The following is a 22,663-nucleotide window of genomic DNA, read 5'->3' as shown; positions in this document are numbered from 1 at the left end:
AAATTTGTATACTAGACCAAATAGGTCAAAATAGATTAAACATGCAACATTAACCCCCCTTACTATTTGCACATAAAATCCATAGAAATCCTTCATACATGCTTTTTCAATCAATTTTAAGTCAAAAGCATTTTAAAAATATCGAAGTGCATGAAATCATTTTAACACAAACTCAAAGTAAGGTAGTAATACCTAATTCTCTCTTAAGTGTCCAAAATCTTACATTATCTAAAGATTTGGTAAAAAATATCAGCTAATTAATGCAAAGTGTCAACATATTCTAGAAATATGTCTCCTCTTTGGACATGATCTCTAATGAAATGATGTCTAATCTCAATATGCTTAGTTCTAGAGTGTTGGATGAGATTTTTAGTGAGACAAATGTTACTAGTATTTTCACACTTGATAGGAACGATATCTACATCAATTTCATAGTCCATAAGTTGTTGTTTCATTTATAAAACTTGAGCACAAAAACTACTGATAGAAATGTATTCCCCAATTGCCTAGTCCACTACCTTAGCTTTCCACAAATAAATATTTTCCCAAATTCACTAATTTAACAACATTTGAGAACAATGTTTAACCTTACAAACTCCCTTAAGGTTTCTACCCAAACCTTAAGACAAAACCCTCTCAAAGAGAATAAATAATAAGCAAACTAAGAACAAACCCTTACAGGATCAGAATGTTTGCAAACTAAACTCACTTACAAAGAGAAACACTTTATCTAAATAAATACAATGAAGCTTGCAAGTGTGTCTAAACAAAATTGTTGAGAATTGTAAGCACAAGATTGTTTTTTATTGATCTTTAAGATTGATAATCTTTCTTTTAGTTGTAGGACCTTTGGAATTTAGTATTTATACCCTCTAATTGATTTCCAGCCATTTTGGTTGTTGGAGAAATTAATAGAGTCGTTGGGGATGAAATAACTAGTGCATTTAATTCACTTACAATCACGAGTACCGATACTTGTTAACAAGGTATCAATATTTTTAGCATTTAATGTAAAATTTAGTGACTGATGGAGCCAGAAATATAGATACCAATGAACTTTTATTGATACCTTATGAAAAATATCGATACTAGATCGATACGTAGCTGAAATGTTTGAGAAACAAAATGTCAATTTGGTACCAATTTTTTGAGGGGTATTGATATTTAAAAACTATCAATACTTGGCCAAAAATTATCGATACTTTTTTTTTCTGAAGCTATTCTGACTTGTTTTAAAATAGTTTAACTTTGATTGAAAAATTCTAACTTAATTGAAACTATTTTAACTTGGTTGATTCAAAAACTTTCTAAGAGTTCAAAGTGTAGGTTCAAAATTATATTTCTTAGACTTCATTTGAATATACAATTTTGCCAATTTTATTCAACTTTAACTTCTATTTAAAAACATTTTAATTTGTTATATCAAAACATATTATCATATAAAGCTTGTTTAACATGTATTCTAGAAAATATTTTAACAAATCCATAGTTAAATATTTTAATTCCTAAGAGTTTTTATTCATTAAGTAAAAGGTTTTATGGATTTAACTTATGCAAAATCTTTATTTCACTTAACATTAAACATTGTAGTAAATCATATGCTGACGTGCTCCAGAAGTGTGGAAATATTTCAATCCTGCTTTCAAACGAAAAGAAATATGCTCAAATTTAATAATTTTTTAGCCAAGCGATTCCACTATCTTATACAAGATTTTAGTATTTATTAAAAACAACTTCTTTAGCTTAAATTGTAATTTTATTTATGGTAAAGAAACATCTTAATGAGGAGTCTTATTGAGTTTTGCAAATCTTATCATGTTGTTTTAGTGATATTTATGTTAGTTGTCGTTTAAACACTATGAATATGAGAAGTTTTGCAAACCTTATCAGATTCTTTATTTTTCTAGAATGAATTAAACTCTTGGAAACCATATTAAAATGTATATACATTGTAGAATATCCATCGAACCAACATATTTGAGGGTAGTGTTACACCTCCTAGTCCCATTTCAACAGATTTTAGAAATTCAGTAGGTGAAGTTTCAAGCCAAAAAAGAAGGGACTACTAGGAAAAGAAAAGTCATCCCTCAAAGATCAGAAGTTTGGTCTCACTTTACTAAGTTTATTAATAGTGAGGGTGTAAGTAAGGCTAAATGTAATTATTATGAAAAGAAATTTTGTTGTGATGAGAAGAAAATGGCACGGGGTCATTGAAATATCATATCAGTTCATCTAAGAAAAATCCTACTAATACTGTTAACACTAGCCAATGGCAACTAGTTTTACCTAGTAAGGCATTGAAGGAAGAAGGGCATCTTTCAACTTGGAGATTTGATCAGGAAGCATATAGGAAAGAGTTAGCACAAATGATTGGGATTGATGAATTACCTTTGTAACACCCAATATTAGCAGGTCCTAAGTTTAAGCAAGTAACTCGAAAGAATCTAAGTGGCGCAGCCCTATCTGCCCAATTGACACTTCTGGCGTATGTAGAGGGCGTATAACTAATGTTAGAGTAAAAGGTAAGGATTTCTCTCTAAAATGTGTGAATATGTATACAAGAAGAGATTGATAAGTGTTTGGGCAATGAGGGTATCGCCAAAGGTAAGGCACACCTAATTTTTCTAGTTATGGTGCGAGTTACGTTCTAACAAGATGATCAAAATGAACTAAGGGATAAATCAAGGATATGTAAAAATTTTGGATTCTTATATATGTTTCTCTACAGTTGTAAGCCACAAATAAGAACAAATTTGTAAGTTGGTAAGATATGTTAAGTTCTACTATAAAATCATGGGTTTTACATTTATATATTGATATGAACTTTATAAGAAAGGGGGAGTTATCTTCTTCCTTCTATTTTAAAAAAACACCATTGCTAACTTGCTTTAAACTTGATCGAAAATCTTTCTTGCCAAGCTCAAACTAAGGATCGGAGTTCATGCAGAAAGTTGTTTCATATCCTAGGTAAGTATTTGCATGTTGACTTCTAAAAAAGTAAGGATGTTTTATGTGCATAAATAGTAAGATGAGGAAGTAAGGTGTTGCATGGAGGTTATCTAGGTCTCAAATGATGATAAAAGTTATATGAATGAGTTTTAATGATATCCTTATGTCTTATAAGTAATGAATTGTTGAGATTTCAGGATGGGTGTTTGGATATGGAGATCAAGTTACAGTTCGTGGGTGTAAGGTGAGTCCTTAAGCTGATTCATGTGTATGAACTATGAACTGAGATTAGAAAAGGATAGTATGATGAGTATGTTGATATATTAATGTTGGATAAGATTTTCATGTATAGGTTGTATGAATATGATAAGTATAAAGCACGCGATAAGAAATTCAGAGTCGAGAATATGTCTGTGAGAGCATGTTTAAGATATATGTTAAGTTTGGTGATAATTCATGAAAGGTCTGTTATGTGAGTATGTGTCTGCTCACCGCCGTGTAGTAAAAAAGGGGTCTATCGGGACTTTAAACACGATTTCTAAAAGGAAAAGTCCATGACCATAGCACCATATTGTGTAAGACGATAGCTGGGATATGGCATCATATAGAAAAGAACTAAAGGAAGATGATTACCCAAATGGGGTTCTCTACGTGACCCAAGACGATGAGGGTCAAACCTCACAAAATGTGAGTCTAGGCGAATCTCTATTGTGAACACGTCAAAAAAAGAAAGCTTTTTGTGGAAATCTATGAAAAGGAAGCCTTTGTGGCTATCTATGAAAAGGAAATCTTTCTGGCGATCTATGAAGGGAATGCCTTTATGGTGCACTTTAAAGAATGACCCTTGTGGCAACCATTTAAAGGAAATGCATTTGTAGTGGACTTTGAGAGAAAGAAATGGCATCAACGGCGAACTCTGAAGGAATGATAGTTGAAATGAACTCAGAAGTAAAACTCCCTATGGCATATCATGTTACACCTTCGATAAGATATTCTAATAAGCTTTCTTTGTGGTGAGTTTCGTATGAAATGTTTTAACATATCTTGCATGCTCTTAAGACAAGAAAAGAGAAACTAGAATGCACCAGAGCATGTGGAAAAATCGATATATAGGTTAAGTAAACTTAAAGAAAAAATTTGAGTAAGAGTTATGTCTGGTAAATTGAAGAAGGTTATCTATTTGTAATTATTAGAATAAAATGGGTATTCTCCAGAAAGGATCAAATCATATAATTAAAGAATGTATCTTCTATATATGTATGACATCATTCATGGATTTTGAAGAAACAATGGCTTAGAGTATGTATGTAAGAATAATAATATTTTGTTTGTATAGACCTCTAGAATAGATATGGTTAAGGAATCACAAAAGTGTAGAAAAAAGAATGTGAGTAATGTATCAAAGATGTAGAAAGTATAGCATAATTTCAGAGTCAGGAGTGACATCTATGGTACGAAGAATGGCATTTTGGGAAGGTTTGCTAAGGAGAAGTTTAAGAACAAAGAACAATGAGATGGCGAGTTGAATAACCAAATGCGAAATAAAAAATGATCTAGGTAAATTGTTATTTATCTCACTAAGTTTTTATGAACTTACCTCTGTGCATTATGCTGTTGGTAAGTTAATTTAGGTCTATGCTAGGAGGGACGATGCGTCGGCTATGCCAAGGAAATGGCAGGGTGAGCTATTATGCATACAGAACAAGTTGGTAGCATAAATGTATTAAGTAGCATTATTTAAGATTTACACTTTGAGATAATGTAATTAAGTTATGAGGTTCGCTTGAAAGCCCTTGAAGTAGAAATTCTTGTACAATAGTAGTAATTGTCCTATGTATTCAATTGAGATGTTGGTTGAAAGATTAATTTAATTAAGTTTTAATATTTAGGGAAGTCTGGTATGAATATATAAGCATAAGCCTATATTTTTGTTCTAACACCTGAGATCTGGATTCAGTGAATCGGATTGGGTTGAGGCCGTTACAAATTTTGGTATCAAAGCTCGATTTAGTCAGTTCTCAAAATATGAAAGTGAATGAGCTATGTATGCATAATACATTAAGCCTAGCTTAGTCTCTAAGGTATGAGTAGGCAACTTTGTTTATGTGTAAGGTAAAAGATGTAATGAAATAATAAGTAAGACAATAGAGAAGATAAGGGAATGATTGTATTAATAAGAAAGAAAAAAATTACACTGTTCAAAGTTTGGAAAAATGAAAGATAAAAAGAAATTAAGTACATGAAAAAAGAAGTAAATTTCAATTTTCCCCTTCATCATGTTGATCACTGGGCTCGATAGGGACCCTTTTAGTAGGAAAAATGCCATATGGAATCTAATCATCTGATGTTGAGCCCTCATCATTGTTTTCAACAACAGGCATGGATGGAATGATAAAACCTTTTGATTACCTCCATTCTCGTTGGAAAGTTTCCTACTCTTTGCCTTTTGTATGGTAAACATCAAAGCTAAATGAATAAGTAGAAACATCTTTGAGACAGTCGAAGTTTACTTTTCTAAGATCAAGAGGACTTGCAGCCACCTGGGCCTACAGAATCAAATTTAATTTCCACTCTGGTAAGGCCTCGATGAGATTCTTTTGTGTCCTCTTGATATTTCTTGAAGTTTTTATCATGAGAATGACGTTGGCTCCTCTCTCCCATAGCTCTCAACCTCTTTTTTAATGCAAGCTTTTTGTCCTTCAATGAATTGACTTCCTCTTTTAGTTGTTCATTTTCAGTCTTAGCATCTTTGTGTTTGCCCATTAAAGTTGCAAGTCATGCATCTAGATTTCCAAACAAATTGGTAGCCTCTCGATATTGCTGGCGTAGTTCAACCAAAGAGTCTTCGCCAGATTTTGCAGCATTCTCTAAATCAAATATTTTATTTCTGTAACGTTGACTGGCATTTCTAAGAGCCCCACTCCAAATACCTTGCTCAACAGACCTAATATTTGATACTTGGGCCATAACAATTAAAGGGTTCTCATTTGAAGTGGATGCAAGGTAAGAAAAGAAAGCTTTTCCTAGCTGAGGAGGTAATAAACTTTGTTGTTGTTGGAAAATTTTGCTAAGAGGTGTGGGGGTTGGCAAAGACTCTAAAAGAGCTCGCCAAGGGAAGATACTTCCTGTTCCAGTAGGGACAGCCTCAGGTACTTGAGAAAGAAGAATTGTTGGTTGAACCAAAAAGATCGCCTCTGATGGACTTTCTGACAATGAAGGATCAGATGAAGGCATGGGATAATTTGGATGAAAAGCGGACTTCTTTAGAGAAGATGGAATCTTTAGAATAGTAGGAACGTAAGGTGTAGGGACAACTACAGTCACAAAGCTCCCTATATGGACTATGCCTTATTAGTGGAGGGCAAGCACTACTACCAGAATCAAAAGTGCTCTCTTCCACTCTAATCCTTTTATTAGTTTTCTTTGTTGTTGCCTTCTTTGATGAAGCAATAATTAAGAGTGAGCAAAATCCGATTTGATTCGAAAAACTCGATAAAATTTTCAAATTTTGAATTAAATAGTTCAAATTATTTGAGTTAATCAAGTTATTTGGATCAACTCGAATAAAAAATTAAGTTTTTTGGTTTAACTCGAATATGAATTACACAATTCAAATTATCCGAAAATCTAAATAAGAAAAGGCAAAACTACGCCATTTTGATAAATGTTTACCTTTTCTAAAGTTAAAAGTCAAAACCATTAAGTTAAAAGGTGAAACTATGTTGTTTTGATAAATGTTTACTTATTAAGTTAAAAGGCAAAACCATTATATTATTTATGTAGTTAAATAATTTTATACTTCGTTTACTAGTTAAATAATCAGTTCATGTAAATGCAATATTGAGTATAAATAATGGGATTCGTTAATTCGATTTGACTTGACTCAAAAATTTTTGACTCGATTCGATCCAATTTGAATAAAATTCAAATTGAGTTCAGTTGCTAAAATAGGATTCGTCAACTCTACTAACTTGAAATTTTTTTACTCGATTGACTCGACTCGATCGAATACTCACCCCTAACAGTAGTGGTTTTTCCCAGATTGCGAGCTCCCTTGAGGATAGACGAGATGTCCATGTCTTGAGAACTGAAGATGATGAAGACCCTGCACCATCAATAAGAAAGTTAGCTCAACTGGAAATAGAAGTAGAGTCGTATAAGGATTAATAGCGAGATTCTAATTTTGAGAAAAGCCACAAATGCTATAAAAATAGAAAGGTAGCTTTCTTTAATTTCTCAACAAAATGTTTTTCGAGTCTTAATCTAAGTTATATGGTCAGGCTTCGAAACCAGATGGCACTATAAGATCGTCCAATAATTTGAAAAAATCCTCTAATTGATAACCATTATGGCTCACTTCCTGTAAGCAATATTGGAACACATTTCTAACTGAATCGAGATCCACTAAGTTAAGCAAATGCCCCTTCTTTAATTGTTTATATTGCACATTAGCAAACTCAGAGTCCACTGGCTGACATTGGTTGCAAGTGCTCTTCTTGGGAAGGGACCATTTGGTTTTCCCCAAAACCAGAATCAAGCCTACGGATGACCCTCAAGTATTTTCCTTTCCTCTGATGGAGGTTTGAGATACTGTTCTGAATGATAGGCTTACACTCAAAATGTGTACTAAAATAGGCGTTAGCAGCAAAAATGCCTTGTCAAATTACATTCAATTGATGCAACTTCTGAAAGACCTTCAACATATGTGGCTTATTATGCATGCAACAATCAATGTTGCAAGTAACCAGCATCACCAAGATAAAATTGATAACCACCTCTATACAATATCATACTCATATAAGACAGAACAGAAGAAGATGTTTATTAGTAGATGGAAATCGACCTTTGGAATAATTAAGGATGAAATGAAACCTCTGGTATTACTATTTAAACGACATTTTTTAGGTCACTGAAAAATGTAACCGAAGTTTGAGATTCGAATACCCCGAATTCCAAGATATCGAGTCATCTCATCCTCGGTGGTACTACAAGTAATTGACTGGGTTCTCACCCCAAGCAAGGTATTCTCGTGACCATGAGGTCTAAATGGAACAAGGTTGGTAAAAGAGACATTTCGATTAGCTTGGCGTCAGCCCCTCCTTCGAGTGGTGGCTTGAACCATTTTAATGACAAGTGTATGAGAAAGAAAAAAATAAGGGAAAAATTATTAGTACTTTGAGTAGATAAGGACGAAGGTAGAGAATAGACTGAGTAGATAGGAAATTAGGGATTCAATTGTTGCGGCAAAGTAAAAAGGGGTGTTGAAATGACTTAAAGGTAATCTTACAGGAGAAGTCAAGTAAGATATGATTGTTCAAGTCCTCCAATATGATGGTGACATCTATCACAAGGTAAGTTATAAAAATTTGAAATTCTAGTGAAAACCGCTAAGTGTGGGTCTCGTCTAAGAGGGCTAACTTGATGATATTCTGAGTGTATATGGGCTCCATATGTTTCACCAAATGGGCAAATAGTTATTGTTTGAGTGCATAAAATTCATCAAGATCGTATTAATTTTGAGGACAAAATTTCCTGAGTGGGGATGAGTTGTAACACCCAGTATTGGTGGGTCCTGAGTTTAGGCAAGTAACCCAAAGAATCTAAGTGGCGTGGTTCTGTTTGCCCAATTGACACTTTCGGCACATGCAGAGGCGTATAGCTAATGTTAGAATATATGGTAAGGATTACTTTTTGAAATGTGTGAATACGTATAGAAAAAGATATTGGTAAGCATGTCAAGGGTTCTTAGGCAATGAGGGCATCGCCAAAGCTAAATATCGTCTAGTTTGTCTAGTTATGGTGCGAGTTACGTTCTAACGAGATGGTTAGGAATGAATTAAAGGATAAATCAATGATACATAAAGATTTTGGATTCTTGTGTACGTTTCTCTACAACTGTAAGCCACTAATAAGGACAATTTTGAAAGTTTGTGACACGTGTCAAGTTCCACTATGAGATCATAAGTTTTACATATATTTATATTGATGTAACCTTTATAAGAAATGGAGAGTTATCTTCTTCCTTTTATTTTAAAAAAACACCATTGCTGACTTGCTTTAAAGCTGATCAAGGATCTTTCTTGCTAAGTTGAAACTAAGAATCAGAATTCATGTAGAAGGTTGTTTCATATCCTAGGTAAGTATTATGACTTGCATGTTGACTTTTGAAAGAGTAAGTTTATTTTATATGTGTAAATAGTAAGATGAAGTTTATTTTATGTGTGTAAATAGTAAGATGAGGAAGTAAGGTGTTACATGAAGGTTATCTAGGTTTTAGATGATGATAAAAGTTATATAAATGAGTTTTAATGGTATCTTTATGTCTTATAAGCAAAAAATTGTTGAGATTTTGTTATAGTGTTCGGATCTGTAGATCAAGCTACTGTTCATGGGTGTAAAGTAAGTCCCTAAGCTAATTCCTGTGTATGTAAACTGGTTTAGTCTAGATATTTCTATGAAGAATCGTATGAACTATAAACTAACATTAGAAAAGGATGGTACGATGAGTATGCTAGTATATGAATGTTGGATAAGATTTGCATGTATAGGTTGTATGAATCTAACAAGTATAGAGTATGTGATAAGAAATCTGAAGTTGAGAATGTTATTGTAAGAGCATGTCTAAGATGTATGTTAAGTTTGGTGATAATGCATGAAAGGTCTGTTACGTGAGTTTGTGTCTATTCATCGCATGGAGTCAAAAAAGGGCCCATTGGGACTTTAAACACGATTTCTGAAAGGAAAAGTCATTGGCTATGGCACTATATTGTATAAGACCATAGTTGGCTATGATATCATATAGAAAAGAACTAAAGGAAAGTGGTTACCCAAATAGGATTCTCTGCGTGATCCAAGACGATGAGGGGTAAACATCACAAAATGTGAGTCTAGGTGAATCCTTATAGTGAACACACCAGAAAAAGAAGCATTTTGGCGATTTACGAAAAGGAAGACTTTGTGGTGATCTATAAAAAGAAGTCTTTGTGGCGATTTATGAAAAGAAAGCCTTTGTGGCAATCTATGAAACAGAAGCCTTTGTAGGGATCTATGAAGGGAATGCTTTTGTGGCACACTCTAAAGAATGGCCCTTGTAGCAATCATTTGAAGGAAATGCGTTTGTGGCGGACCCTGAGAGAAAGAAATGGTATTCGCGGCGAATTCTATAGAAACGATAGTTGAAATGAGCTCAAAAGGAAAAGTCCTTATGGCGTATCATGTTACACCTTAGATGAGATATTCTAATGAGCTTCCTTTGTGGCTAGCTTCATATGGAATATTATAGCATATCTTACATGATCTTAAGACAAGAACAGAGAAACTAGAATGCGCTAAGGCATGTGGTGAAATTGAAGTATAGTTTAATTAGACTTAAAGAACAAATATGAGTAAAGGTTATGTCTGGTAAATTGAATAAGGTTATATGTCTCTAATTATTAAAAAAAAATTGGTATTTTCGAGAAATGATCAAATTGTATAATTAAAGAATGTATCTTTTATCTATGTACAAAATCATTCATAGATTTCGATAAAACAATGGCTTATAGTATGTATGTAAGAATAACAGTATTTTGTTTGTATGGACCTCTAGAATGGGTATGGTTAAGTAATCACAAAAGTGCAAAAAGAAGAATGTGAGTAATTTATCAAAGATGCAGAAAGTATGGCATGATTTCAAAGTCAGAGGTGACATCTATAGTACGAAGAATGACATTCTGGGAAGGTATTTGCTAGGGACAAGTTGAAATCATGCCATAAATGTAATTCTTCGTACCATGGATGTAAAATAGCAAAGATTTCAACTTGTCATGATTTCAACTCGCCATAGATGTTTGTTAGGGGGTTTAGTTCAAAATGGTAAATATCTTCACATGAGATGCACGACACACATTGTGAAGTTGATTATTGTTGAAGGCTTAAAGGAAATGAAAAAATATGTTGAACATGTTAAGGGGGCTGTTAGATATGTGAGGCAATCTCCAGCTAGATTACAAAAATTTAAGGAGCGTGTTATGGCGGAAAAGATAAAATGCAGGAAGATGTTGTGTCTTGATGTTTGTACTAGGTGGAACTCAGCCTACTTAATGTTAGACATTGCTTAGAATTTTGAGAGATTTGAAGAGCAAGATACAAACTTTAGGGCTAAATTTGAAAAGGGGATGGTTGGCCTAGAGCGGATGATTGGGATAGTGTTAGAAACTTGAGGGATTTCTTGGAACACTTTTATGAAGTCGCTTTGCGTGTTTTCAACACTTCATATGTCACATCCAATAATTTTTTGATGAGCTTTCTCAAATTGATATCCTTTTACGAAATGCTTAGTCAAATATTGATGTTGAATTTAGTGTTATGGCCATGAAGATGAAAGCCAAGTATGATAAGTATTGGTGTGATATTGATAAGATGAATTTGCTTGTGTTTGTTTCTTGTGTTTTAGATCTTAGACAAAAATTGAAGTATTTTGAATTTGCACTTAGTGAAATGTCTAATGCCGAAAAAGCTTGTGAAATGATGCAAAAGTTGAAAGAAGCTTTGTATAAATTGTTTGATGAGTATAAGCCTCTACTTCATAGTGCTTATAGCCAATCGAGTATGGTAGCACATGTTTCTCTCAGTGAACCACAAAAAAAAAAAAAAAGACATCATAAAAAAAGTGGATTCGAAAATCATCATAAAAAAAGACATCAAGAAGATTGAGGAACAAATCCAAAAGCTTGACAATACTAAAAATGGTATGTTTATTTTTAATTTAATAGTTTCAATCACTTATAAATTAACTTATTTAATCATTTCAAATTTTAGACTTTTCTTGTAATGCGTCAGAACCTACCCTACAGTCATGAGCTTTCATGAGTTGAAGGGTATGCTTGCTATCTCATTTTTGTTAACTTGCAACCGATTCATTTGTTTATATTATTTGATTTTTTGAAATGCATATATATTAGTATATGCTCATTTTTGCATATATTTTGTAGGTATAATGCAAATGAAGATCTTTTGAAAAGAAGAAATTGATGCAAATAGAGAATATTAAAGACTATTACATTTTAATTGTGTTAATTTCAAAACTCATGTAGTGTTTTTAATTATGTAGTGTTTCAAGATTTATAATTCGATTATTTCGGTTAATTTAGTCAAATGAGCGTTATCAAAATTTTTTTAATATGTTTTATATTTGTTTTAGCAAAAAAATATAAATTTTAGTTAATTCAATTAATTGACTGAATTAACTGAAATATTTTGATTTGATTAATTTTTTTTAAAAATATTGATTTGATTAACGGTTAAATAATAAAAATTTTTAATTAATTCAATTTATACTAATTTGGTTCGATTATTAATTCAACTGACTGTTTGACCATCCGTATCTCCCACCCAACTATAATGATAATCTTGTTTTCCCCATGGCAGCCTTCATTTATAATTATTTACCATCATCCATTGTTTAATCGTTTCTTACTTTTTCTTTCCAAAAAGTTTAAGCTTTTAATATACCATCTTCCTCCCTTACCGAAAATTTAAGTCTTCATCATCTCTTTTAGATATTTAAGAATATGAATCTACAAAAAAAAAAAAAAATAGAGAAGTTCCATGTCGTTTTTCATGGGAAGAAACCTAACATATACTGCTCATGGAAAAGTGTGGTCCTAGTTATTGGTGTTAAGAGAAGCATGTACAAGTTATTCAAACATGAGAGTGATGCAATTTGAGGGTTGGAAACTCAAGTGACGAAGTTCCTTCATCCAATATAATCATCAACATTCCCATTCCCTTCATAATTTCTGATCCATTCAAAAAATTTGCACCCATACCATATATTTGTTAAATCATACTTCCATCAAAACTGTATTTCACTCATATCAATCAACGACAATCTGATAATAATAAAGTAGAAACAACTAATAAAAAAAATTTAGTCATCAAGTAAAATAAAAAGGTTCAATAATCAAGTACATAAAGTATCAAATTCGAAATTAGATCTATAACCTGATAACCCATAGCTTTTAATGAGGGTCTGAGATTAATTTCTTTCAAATTATGGTATTAATCAAAATCCCCCTTCCAAAAAAATACCTCTTTATACTTTGAACACGCATAAAATTTCTTACCTTTGCTCCAAGGTATTTGAAATACAAATCGGCTCACTCAATCCCCCCACCATAAGATTTTGAGCTTCCTATAGGCATCTCCAACTTGCAATGTCATCTGAAACAAGAACCCTAACCCTCGACTTCAGAGAATGTTTTTTCTTTTTGGACAGTAACTTTTGTAACTTATAAAAATATTGTAAATATGTTTTACTTTTTTCAAAATTATTTCTAATGGAATTTTGGTAATTTAAATAATATTTTGTAAAAATAAATAAAATATCACACATGGCAGTCCTTGATTGGTGGAATTTTTTTAAAATAATAGTTAACTTTTTGGGTAAAACAAGTTTTGAAGTGTAGCTTCGGTTGATAGAAAAAAAGTTTAGGTACTAAATTAGGAAAACTAGTATAATTTAAGTATAATATTTTGGGTTAAATCTTTATTTTATTATATATTCGTGTGATCAACTTTTTATAAGATCGATATTAATTATATAAATACAAAAGGTTTTCTTGTATTATATCATAGGAGATGATACCGTTTGAGAGAATGGTACCAAACACAAGTACTATAGTCAGTTTGCAAACTTTTTAATTTGAGACATTTAAGATTTTGAAATGTTGTTGAGAAGACATTTGTTGTTCTAAAAAAATATTTTCCATATTAACATCACCTTAGTATAGAATAAAAAACAAAATTGAATCATACTAGTATCTTGCATATTTTATAACTTGAATCATAAGTAGAATTAACACGATCCATACTTCAAAAATATATGGAAAAAATCTTGATAATCTTAAAAGATGTATATTCTAATTCAAATGATGAACTCGATCAAAACTAACAAATGTTGATAAAGAGCATATGTTAAATATTAAAGAGTGAATAATCAAACAAATATGTACTAAAACAATTAGATAAAATTTCATATGATTTGTATTTTTCTTGTTATTTTATTAGTAAATGTGTTATCAACTCTTTTTAGGCTAATGATTTAATTTTAATTGTTTAAAAAAATTATCACACTAATCATTTTTATAATAATTAATATATATTTTTTAAAATAGAAATTCACACTAATCATTTTTAACATAATTATGTTAAGAGTTTCCATGAACCTTCACCTCTTCATCAAAAATTTGTCAGATACTCCATAAAATTCTTTTTAATAAAAATTTGCTGATAAAATTAACATAAAGCTGGTAAAAAGAGTAAATAAGCATTACAAGATGGGATTAGCATTTTAAAAATAAATAAAGAAGCACCTCACATACTCTAAATGCTAACATTTTTTGTGTAGGAAAATATTTTAAAACCCTATAAAATGCTAACATTTTTATTAGTGCCCAAAATTTTCTATCTATCATAATTTCCATGTATTTTTTTAGGCCCGACCACGCCATCTCCATGTTAAACCTATTTTCCAGCTGCCCTGCAGGAAAACTTGAAGATTTCTTGAGAATCATGTTAAGAGCAGATATAAGACATCACCTATGTCGGACTCAATTTAACCAACATCATCTTAGTCTTGCTTCTTTCAAAACTTCTCCTGCATTTTGTATATGGAGTCATGTTAAGGATTCGGGTCGATTTGTGCAATGTTTTCTGGGCATCTACTGGCAACAACACCCAAGCTCAATGGGAACACCTTTTCCCTCACTGTGCTACTGAAACAAAACTTCGGTATGCATAGTGTAGCAGCTAAGCCAGTCAAACCACAACGCAGCTTATATTCTATTTTCGGTTCAGTTTGACATTTGAGTAGTTAACTAGACAAGCAGTGGTACAAAACAAGCATATGCACAAATTTATAACATAAACCATAACAGGCACGTCAATTGAATATTGCTAGACTGCGGTTCAGCAAGAGAAGTGAGTTATTCTTTTCATCTCTTAACAGCAAAAGCAGTATAAAGAAGGAATCCATCCTAGAACCACTAGTACCGTGTACAAAATGCTTTGATGCATACCAGCTTTTCCTCCATTGCTGATTTCTAGCTCAAAAACATCAAGACGAGCAACAACAAATGCTTGAACACAGTTTCAGAATCTTCAAAGGCAAACGGATCCCATTTTTTTTTTTTTTTGCTCTCGGAAACCACCAGATCAGACAAATTTTAATAAAGATATTCAACTAAGTCGAGTTGTTCTCATTCTCTTTTGCAGCAGCCTCTTCTTGCAGCTTCTTTCTCCAGTAATCATCAAGTGGAGGTCCGAATATTGCCTTTCCAGAAACAACTCCAATTCTGCAAAATCCAGGTAGTCATTTACTTCAACAATGAAAACAATTACATGTAAAATCGCATTAAGCCTCATATAAAGCTCTTAGCCTATCATACATGGCAACAATAAAGGTAAATACAAAGCTGGAAACTTTGGTTCCTTAAAGCTCCAAGACTACCAAAAGAAATTAAGCTAATTTGGCAAATTGAGAACTTAAAGCTTTTAGGAAGCATCGAATTGAACTACATATACCATTTGAGAGTCATAAAGCTAAGAATAAAACCAATTCCAGCTAACCTATCCGTTTGCATTTAACAAGATTCTGATCTTCTCAAAGATAATGTTGCACAATCCTCATATAGTAAAGTTTATAAACAGTAATCTATCAGGAAGAATTCGTGTTTAGCTGCCATTGTTTTGAAAGTTCCCACTTGATTGTAACTGAATAAACTTTTAATGGGTTTTCCCAATCAGGTTAAATTCAACACTTCAACCCTCCAAATCAAATACCCAATGAAAAAATAACAAGAGATATGAGTTCTATTGAATTAAATTTGATAAGGGAACATTTCTATGAATACATAAATCAAAGAGTATATTATCTTAAGCAATAATTTATTTGGCATTTTTTCTTCTAATTTTCAGATTTCAAAGCTGGGTAACAAGCAAACAAATATGGGAAATCCAACTAATATAAAAGAAATAAATTGAAAAACAAACAAACGAACAAACAAACACCCAAGAAAACCAGAAAGCAAGATAATGAAACTTACATGACTGCTCCAATAACCATAGGGAAAGAGAGAAACTTGCTTCTTCTAAACATTTCCTTTCACCTCTGTTTTTTTGCAATCATTTGTTAATCTTAATTTCCCTTCCTAAAAATTTGGGGAATCGAATTTTGTAATCGATTTCAGCTACGGAATTTGATGTGGAAGCTATTATCCTATTTTTTTCTTCTCTTCCAGAGTTCCGGCTGAACAATCTAAGTCTCTTCGTAATCTCCATTCATGAAAGAAGAGGCAGGCTTTCAAGCCCATTATTAGTAGGGTAGCCCAACAATCATAGCCCTCTGATTTAAGCTGCTGGATCCAACTCATTGTCACCCCGGCTATTGCTTATATTACATATATTGGTATTCACAATTTACAACGTAATAAAATAATTAAAATATTATACATTTATTAGGGGCATAAAAAATTCAGTTTAATTCGAAAAAATAAAAAAAATTAAAATTTGAATTATTCAAATTGAATTAACAGAGTTAATTGAATCAACTCGATTTTTTTTTCAATTTTCGAATTCAAACCAAGTTGAATTTTCAAATTTAAATAATTCGAATAATTCGAATAAACTAAATATTAAACCATTTTACTTCTCTTCCCCTCAACCCTCTCAAAAGTCAAACCCTTTTACTTTCCTTCAAAAATTTATTTTCTCAAACCCTAAAAACTTTTTTCTTCTAATTTTCCCCCAAAATTTTAACTTCCTCCTAAACCCTAATAATTTTTTTTTCGAATTTATGTCTACTATTTATATTATTGATTTGTTTAATCATGCTGAATCTTTATCAATTTTTGTTAAAATTGAATTGACGATGACATAAAATATTTGGCTAAATTTTTTGTCGGTATCAATTTCACATTTTATCTTTAAAATAAATTTTATTTAAAAAAATCACATTTTATATTTAATATATTTTTAATTTCAAAATACATGTTGACAAGAATCAGAAGATAATTGAAGCAACTAAACAAGTAAAGAAGCTAACTCGTATGTAAAAGATTAATAAATAATTATGAGGGAATGAGAGTTAATAACAAATTTGATTATGGTAGGAAAATTTGATTATAGTGGGTGGCAATGGTTATAAGGACCCAAATTTTTTTTTTAAATTTAACTTGAACAAATATATTTAATTCAAATAACATCTTACTTGACTCGATTCGAGAAAATTTTAAATCGAGTTAGGATGATAAAATAAGATTTATTAACTCATTAACTCAAAAAAAAATTATTTGATTAAACCTAATCCTCACTCCTAACATTTACTATGTGAGTGAAAGTAACAAAAATAATATAAATATATTTACAAAATGGCTTAAAAAATGAATTACTGATAACGTACTAAAATGTAAATTATTTTGATAATTGGATTTTGTTGTATTGTCAATTTTTTATAGGCACAAGTTGTATTGGCAAAGTTAATTTAGAATATCATGCATCCAAGTTTAAATAAGTAGTTTTTATTAATTATTTTAAATAAATTAAATTAATATATGATTTTGTTTTAAAAATTTTGACATTTGATACTTTCTTAATGAGTTGTATTTGATTAATTCATAACATCAGTTCAATCGAAGTTTAAATGAGAGTATAAATAAAAAGAAAATAAGAAAATATTAATATTTTAAAATGGTGTAATAAAACAGATTAGAGTATTAGTGCGGAGAATAATTATAAATTGATTAGATTAAAAACTAGCACGAGTGGTTAAAGTAATTAAAAAATCAATTGAATTAGATTTTTTTTATTTTCTTATTAAATTTTTAATTGATGAGATTACGAATTTAATTAGATGTAAAATGAAATGATGATGATAATTTTAAATTTATGGATATGTATTTACTAATATATTTGAAATAACTAACTACCCATAATTTTATATCTTTCCAATAAATAATGTATATATATATAATAGAGATTACTAAAAAAAAAGAACAAGAAGATATTGACGGCAAGGAAAAGAGTGTCGTGTACTAATTACGACTATCTTAGAAAACGGTCTGACTATTGGCTTCATCTAAAATAAAATAATTTTTAAGACATTCAGGTAAATGCCTATTAAGGGACCAATCCTTTCTTAAATTATTTAACATGATTTTGAACATTAAGGTTGTAAAGTGGTGTTTATCAGGAAGATAAAATATTTATTTTAAATATGATGTTGTAACGAGAGAACAAAAAGATGATTTCAAAAGTCAAAAATTAATCGTTTGGTTTGGAAGCATAATTTTATTCATGATTTCGTTGGATTCAGACATAAATGGTAATAAAGTAAAAATTGGGTCTAGGAATATAACTCAACCAAGTTGGTTTGTTATGGCAAGGAAACAATGTACTCAAATTAATTAGATAACCAAACCTCAAACTGTATAATCCTGCAATTAAACCCTTTTAGTTGGGTTCCCGCATGAATCTTTTGATATCAATGACTCTAAAAAGTTGTTGGAAGTTAACAAAATATGAACATGCATGATGCTTTGAATACCACATGCAAAATTAGGGTGAACAGAATTGGAGGTGCAAAGTAATAATTATGCAGTAGAATAGTAGGGAAATGTTTTCAGACAGACTAGATTAAGAAGATGCAGTAGTTCACCATTTTTGACTTCTCCTTACTTTTGGAATTATTTGAGAAGAAAAAAAAGTAATGATTTCTTACTTCTTTTTGACCCTTGTATGTATATCATTGCAATTATTATTTCTTAATTTCCCTTTAAACCCTTTCCCAACAAAATTTCAGACTGAATCATGATATGCAAATCATTTTAAAATAATAATGAAATCATTTATCTATTTATTCAAATTTCAAAACACCTGCAATATTTTCAAATTTTACTATTAAAATTTTTATCTACTTACCCTTTACATATTTTCAATATATTAAAATTTTTAATTTTAAAATTATAAAAAAACCTATATGTCAAATTTAAAATTGAAAATGTTTTATTAATTTTAAATATATCTAATTTAATAAATACATTAAAATTTCTAAAATTTATTATCGTTAGATTAAAAACAAATTTAATTCTAAACAAATAGTACAAGCTATAAGAAATTCTTTTTGGAGTCAATGTGAAATGATTTATATATCTTGTCCTTCTAAATAAAAGAAAACACGACGACCCAAAACTGTGAATTGTCTCCTCACATGACAACTATTATATTTTTTTCTCTTGGAAAAATTAAAATAAAACCGAGAAATAAAATACCTTATATTAAAAATTAAATAATTTTTTCTCAAATTTATAGATTTGATAGATACTTATTTAATATTAAATATTTTAAAAATTTATATATCAAATAAAAATTCAAATAATATTTTTCAAATTTATATTTCCTCCTATAACATAAGGAAGCTGGATTGAAATTTAAACACTACTGTTTCAGGTTAATTTATTTACATATGCTGAAAAGAAAAATAAATTGAGAAATTAGGCCACTTTTTTTTTTTTTAAATTTATCAATCTATGCTGTTTTTGGAGAGAGAAAAGAAAACGCGCCCTACATGACACATTTTCACTGATGTTGCAGGGAAAGCACACACTGTAAGACAAGTTTTCTTTTCTTTTATAAAAACACTCCTATGTGGCACGTTTTCCATGCCAAATAAGTGAAAATGCGTCATGTCATGTACGATACATTTTCTGTCCAACAGGAACATTTCCTAACAAGCAAAAATTCCAATGGCTATGAGACTCCAACAACCATAATTTTCCTTATATAAAGCCCTCCAACTTTTATTATTTTCAACTCAACTCTCAATTTTCATAATTTGATTCTCAATTTCTTGTTCTCGATTTTTTATTCTAAATTCCCAATTTTTAATTTTTTTGCCTAAATCCTTTGATTTTAGTTTATTCATTCTTCAATGGCAAATCAACTTATTCGTTTGGATGACAAGTACATCTTCGGCGTTCAATTACAAATGGTAAGAAAGTATTATTAAATTATTTAATTTTAATCACTTAATTATTTGATGTGAAGAAAATTTATTAAATTATTTAAATTTAAATAGTTAATTATTATGATGTTTAGATTATTAATTTTTTATGTTTATACACTCAGCTCAAAGATCGGATTTTGGAGACGTACATAAACAACTTAAACAAAGGTACACCAAAGATTATTCACAGACACTAGCGAGATGCAGACTTTTTATACGTGGATCGCATGCTTGAGGGGACTAAATTGATTCCCCAATCATTAGTGCTTTGGTCGAGAGATGGAGACTGGAGACGCACACGTTCTATCTTCCCTGCAACGAGTGTACAATTACACTCAAGGACATTAGTTTATAACTCGGTCTACCGGCCGATTGAGATGTCGTTACAGGGCTAGTTGTTAGTGTCGATTGGAGCGCAATATGCGAGCAATTGCTAGAGAAGGTGCCAAACAAATTTAGGGGTAGCCGAATTGAGATGAGATGGTTGGAGGACAACTTCCAACATATCGACGCCTCCGCGAGTGACGTTGAAAAGGAACAATTCGCGCGTGTATTCATCTTGAGGTTGATTAGGAGTCTACTAATACTAGATAAATCTCGCAATCTAGTACATTTAAAGTGGCTACTACAACTATCCGACTTGAAAGAAATGGGACGACTTAGTTGGGATTGGTGATGCTGGCAACATTGTATCGAGAAATGTGTCGAGGGATGATACTGGAAAAAGCTAAAATATGCGGTTGCATGCTCCTTCTTTAATCGTTAGCATGGTATCAACTACCATTTCTACGCCTTCGAGTGTAAGTCCATTATGAATTCCTACTCGTAATATGGTAAAATTCATTTGATAAAATTATTACGGTTTAGGAATTTATATTCTTGTAATTTTGAAATAACATATTTTTTGAGTAGGTGGAACAACCCCGCAAGTCACAACGGTATACTGACCGAGCTTGAGGATATCCGACTAGCTTTAGATCAATAAACCGAAGAGGATGATAGTTTATGAATTTCAAAGTTATCGATTTTTTATTCTAGCATTTGAAATTAAATGTTAGGCATGTGTTGGAATTTATAAATTCATACAACAGTTCGTATGGAAGCCATATACGGATCCGAGGATTCAAGAATGTGTCTCAGACGATTTTTTAGCCAACCGTAGCATCTGGCATGTGAAAGTGTCATTGGTCATTTTTGCAACAATCGAGATGCACGAATCTGACCGAGTAATACAACAGTTTTGGTGTGCGTAACGCATTTCGCAGCAACTTTAAGAGCTCGATAACCTATACAAGATTGACATGCGGGGGAGACTCGGAGAAGATTGGGCAACATTCACAAAAAGTATATCGAGATTTGACAGCATAAGTATGATTACTTACCAATGTGTGAACCATTTCTCATGCCAGAGTTGGCGACATCTTCGGGTTACATGGATTGGTTCAGGTATCACGGGAAGCCGTATCTACTGTTGGCTTCTAAAAGGAGTAGGCAACGTCACCATAGGAAGTCAATATGAAAGCCCATCAATCCTAGGTCAGGAGGAGATGCCGTGGAGGGATCGACATCTGCTCTATATGTACACAAGGACCTGATTGCTGTGCAACCTCCTGATCAGTATGGTTCATTTATTCTTTTCAACCACCCATTTTATTTTACATCATCATCACAACACACACAATCATTCCACACATCTACACTTTCAACTCTGGTTTATTTTTCACAAGCACCTCAGCATGCGTAATCATTCCCTGCATGAACACATACAACAACATTTTATTTTTCACAAACACCTCAACATGTGTAATCATTCCCTACATCAACACATACAACATTAGTTTATTTTCCACAAGCACCACAACATGCACAATCATTCATTACATTGACACATTCATCACTAGTTTATTTTACATAAGCACCATAGCACGTGCAATCATTCCCTACACTAACACAGTCATCATCACTTTATTTTATACAAGCACCACAACACGTTCAATCATTCCTTGCACCGACACCTTCTCTTAGGATATATTCGCACGACCACCACCCATCGCATCATATTACACGCCCCATGCGCCAGTTGCACCGACACATCCGGTATCGATGATAATTCCCAACTAGTATCTGAGTTTGCCCTATTCAACACCATATAATGGCCCACCGATAATGTCAAAAACACCCCTAGGATCACCATTCTTTCTAGTTAGGTCATATTCACAAACACTGACTCAGTCAAGAGGATGTATTATAAGCGACTAAGACACAATCGCAGTCATCCACAGAGGAAAGAGATGAGGTCAGCGATCAGCCTCGACGTACACATGAAGACGAAGTCGAAGTCGCCACCAGCCCAAAGAGTGTGACAGAACCTTAGGCGTACCCAACACACACCTGGTTGTGGCATACATTCCGGACATTGATCGTTTTGTCTATTTGTAATTTTCCAAAGTTGTTTACTTTGTTTTACATTCACAATGTACACTTATTAAAAATATACATATCTTGTTTACTACAATTGGGATGTATGTACATAAGTTTTTAATATAAGGATTTTGAATATGTTGGGCCATGCTACAAACATTGTAATTCTTGAAGGATTTAAATGAAATTTCAATAAATTAATGCTTTATATTAATGTGTAAGTGTTTGTGTATCTTTTAATTAGCGCTTCTC

The 22,663-nt window shown here is 31.7% G+C and overlaps 1 long non-coding RNA gene across 1 annotated transcript; it reads right to left on the bottom strand.

The window, feature by feature from the left end:
• Positions 1 to 14,845: 14,845 nt before the first annotated feature.
• LOC108464954 (uncharacterized) lies at positions 14,846 to 16,348 on the bottom strand. The gene is made up of 2 exons (XR_001868377.2): positions 16,035 to 16,348; positions 14,846 to 15,284 (listed from the first exon to the last, which is right to left on the bottom strand). It is a non-coding gene; the product is annotated as an uncharacterized LOC108464954 (long non-coding RNA).
• Positions 16,349 to 22,663: the final 6,315 nt, after the last annotated feature.

Source organism: Gossypium arboreum, chromosome 12, assembly GCF_025698485.1.
Source record: "Gossypium arboreum isolate Shixiya-1 chromosome 12, ASM2569848v2, whole genome shotgun sequence".
Classification (NCBI taxonomy): domain Eukaryota; kingdom Viridiplantae; phylum Streptophyta; class Magnoliopsida; order Malvales; family Malvaceae; genus Gossypium; species Gossypium arboreum.
The sequence above is the reverse complement of the archived record's forward strand: the minus strand, read 5'-3'. Positions and strand labels throughout refer to the sequence as shown.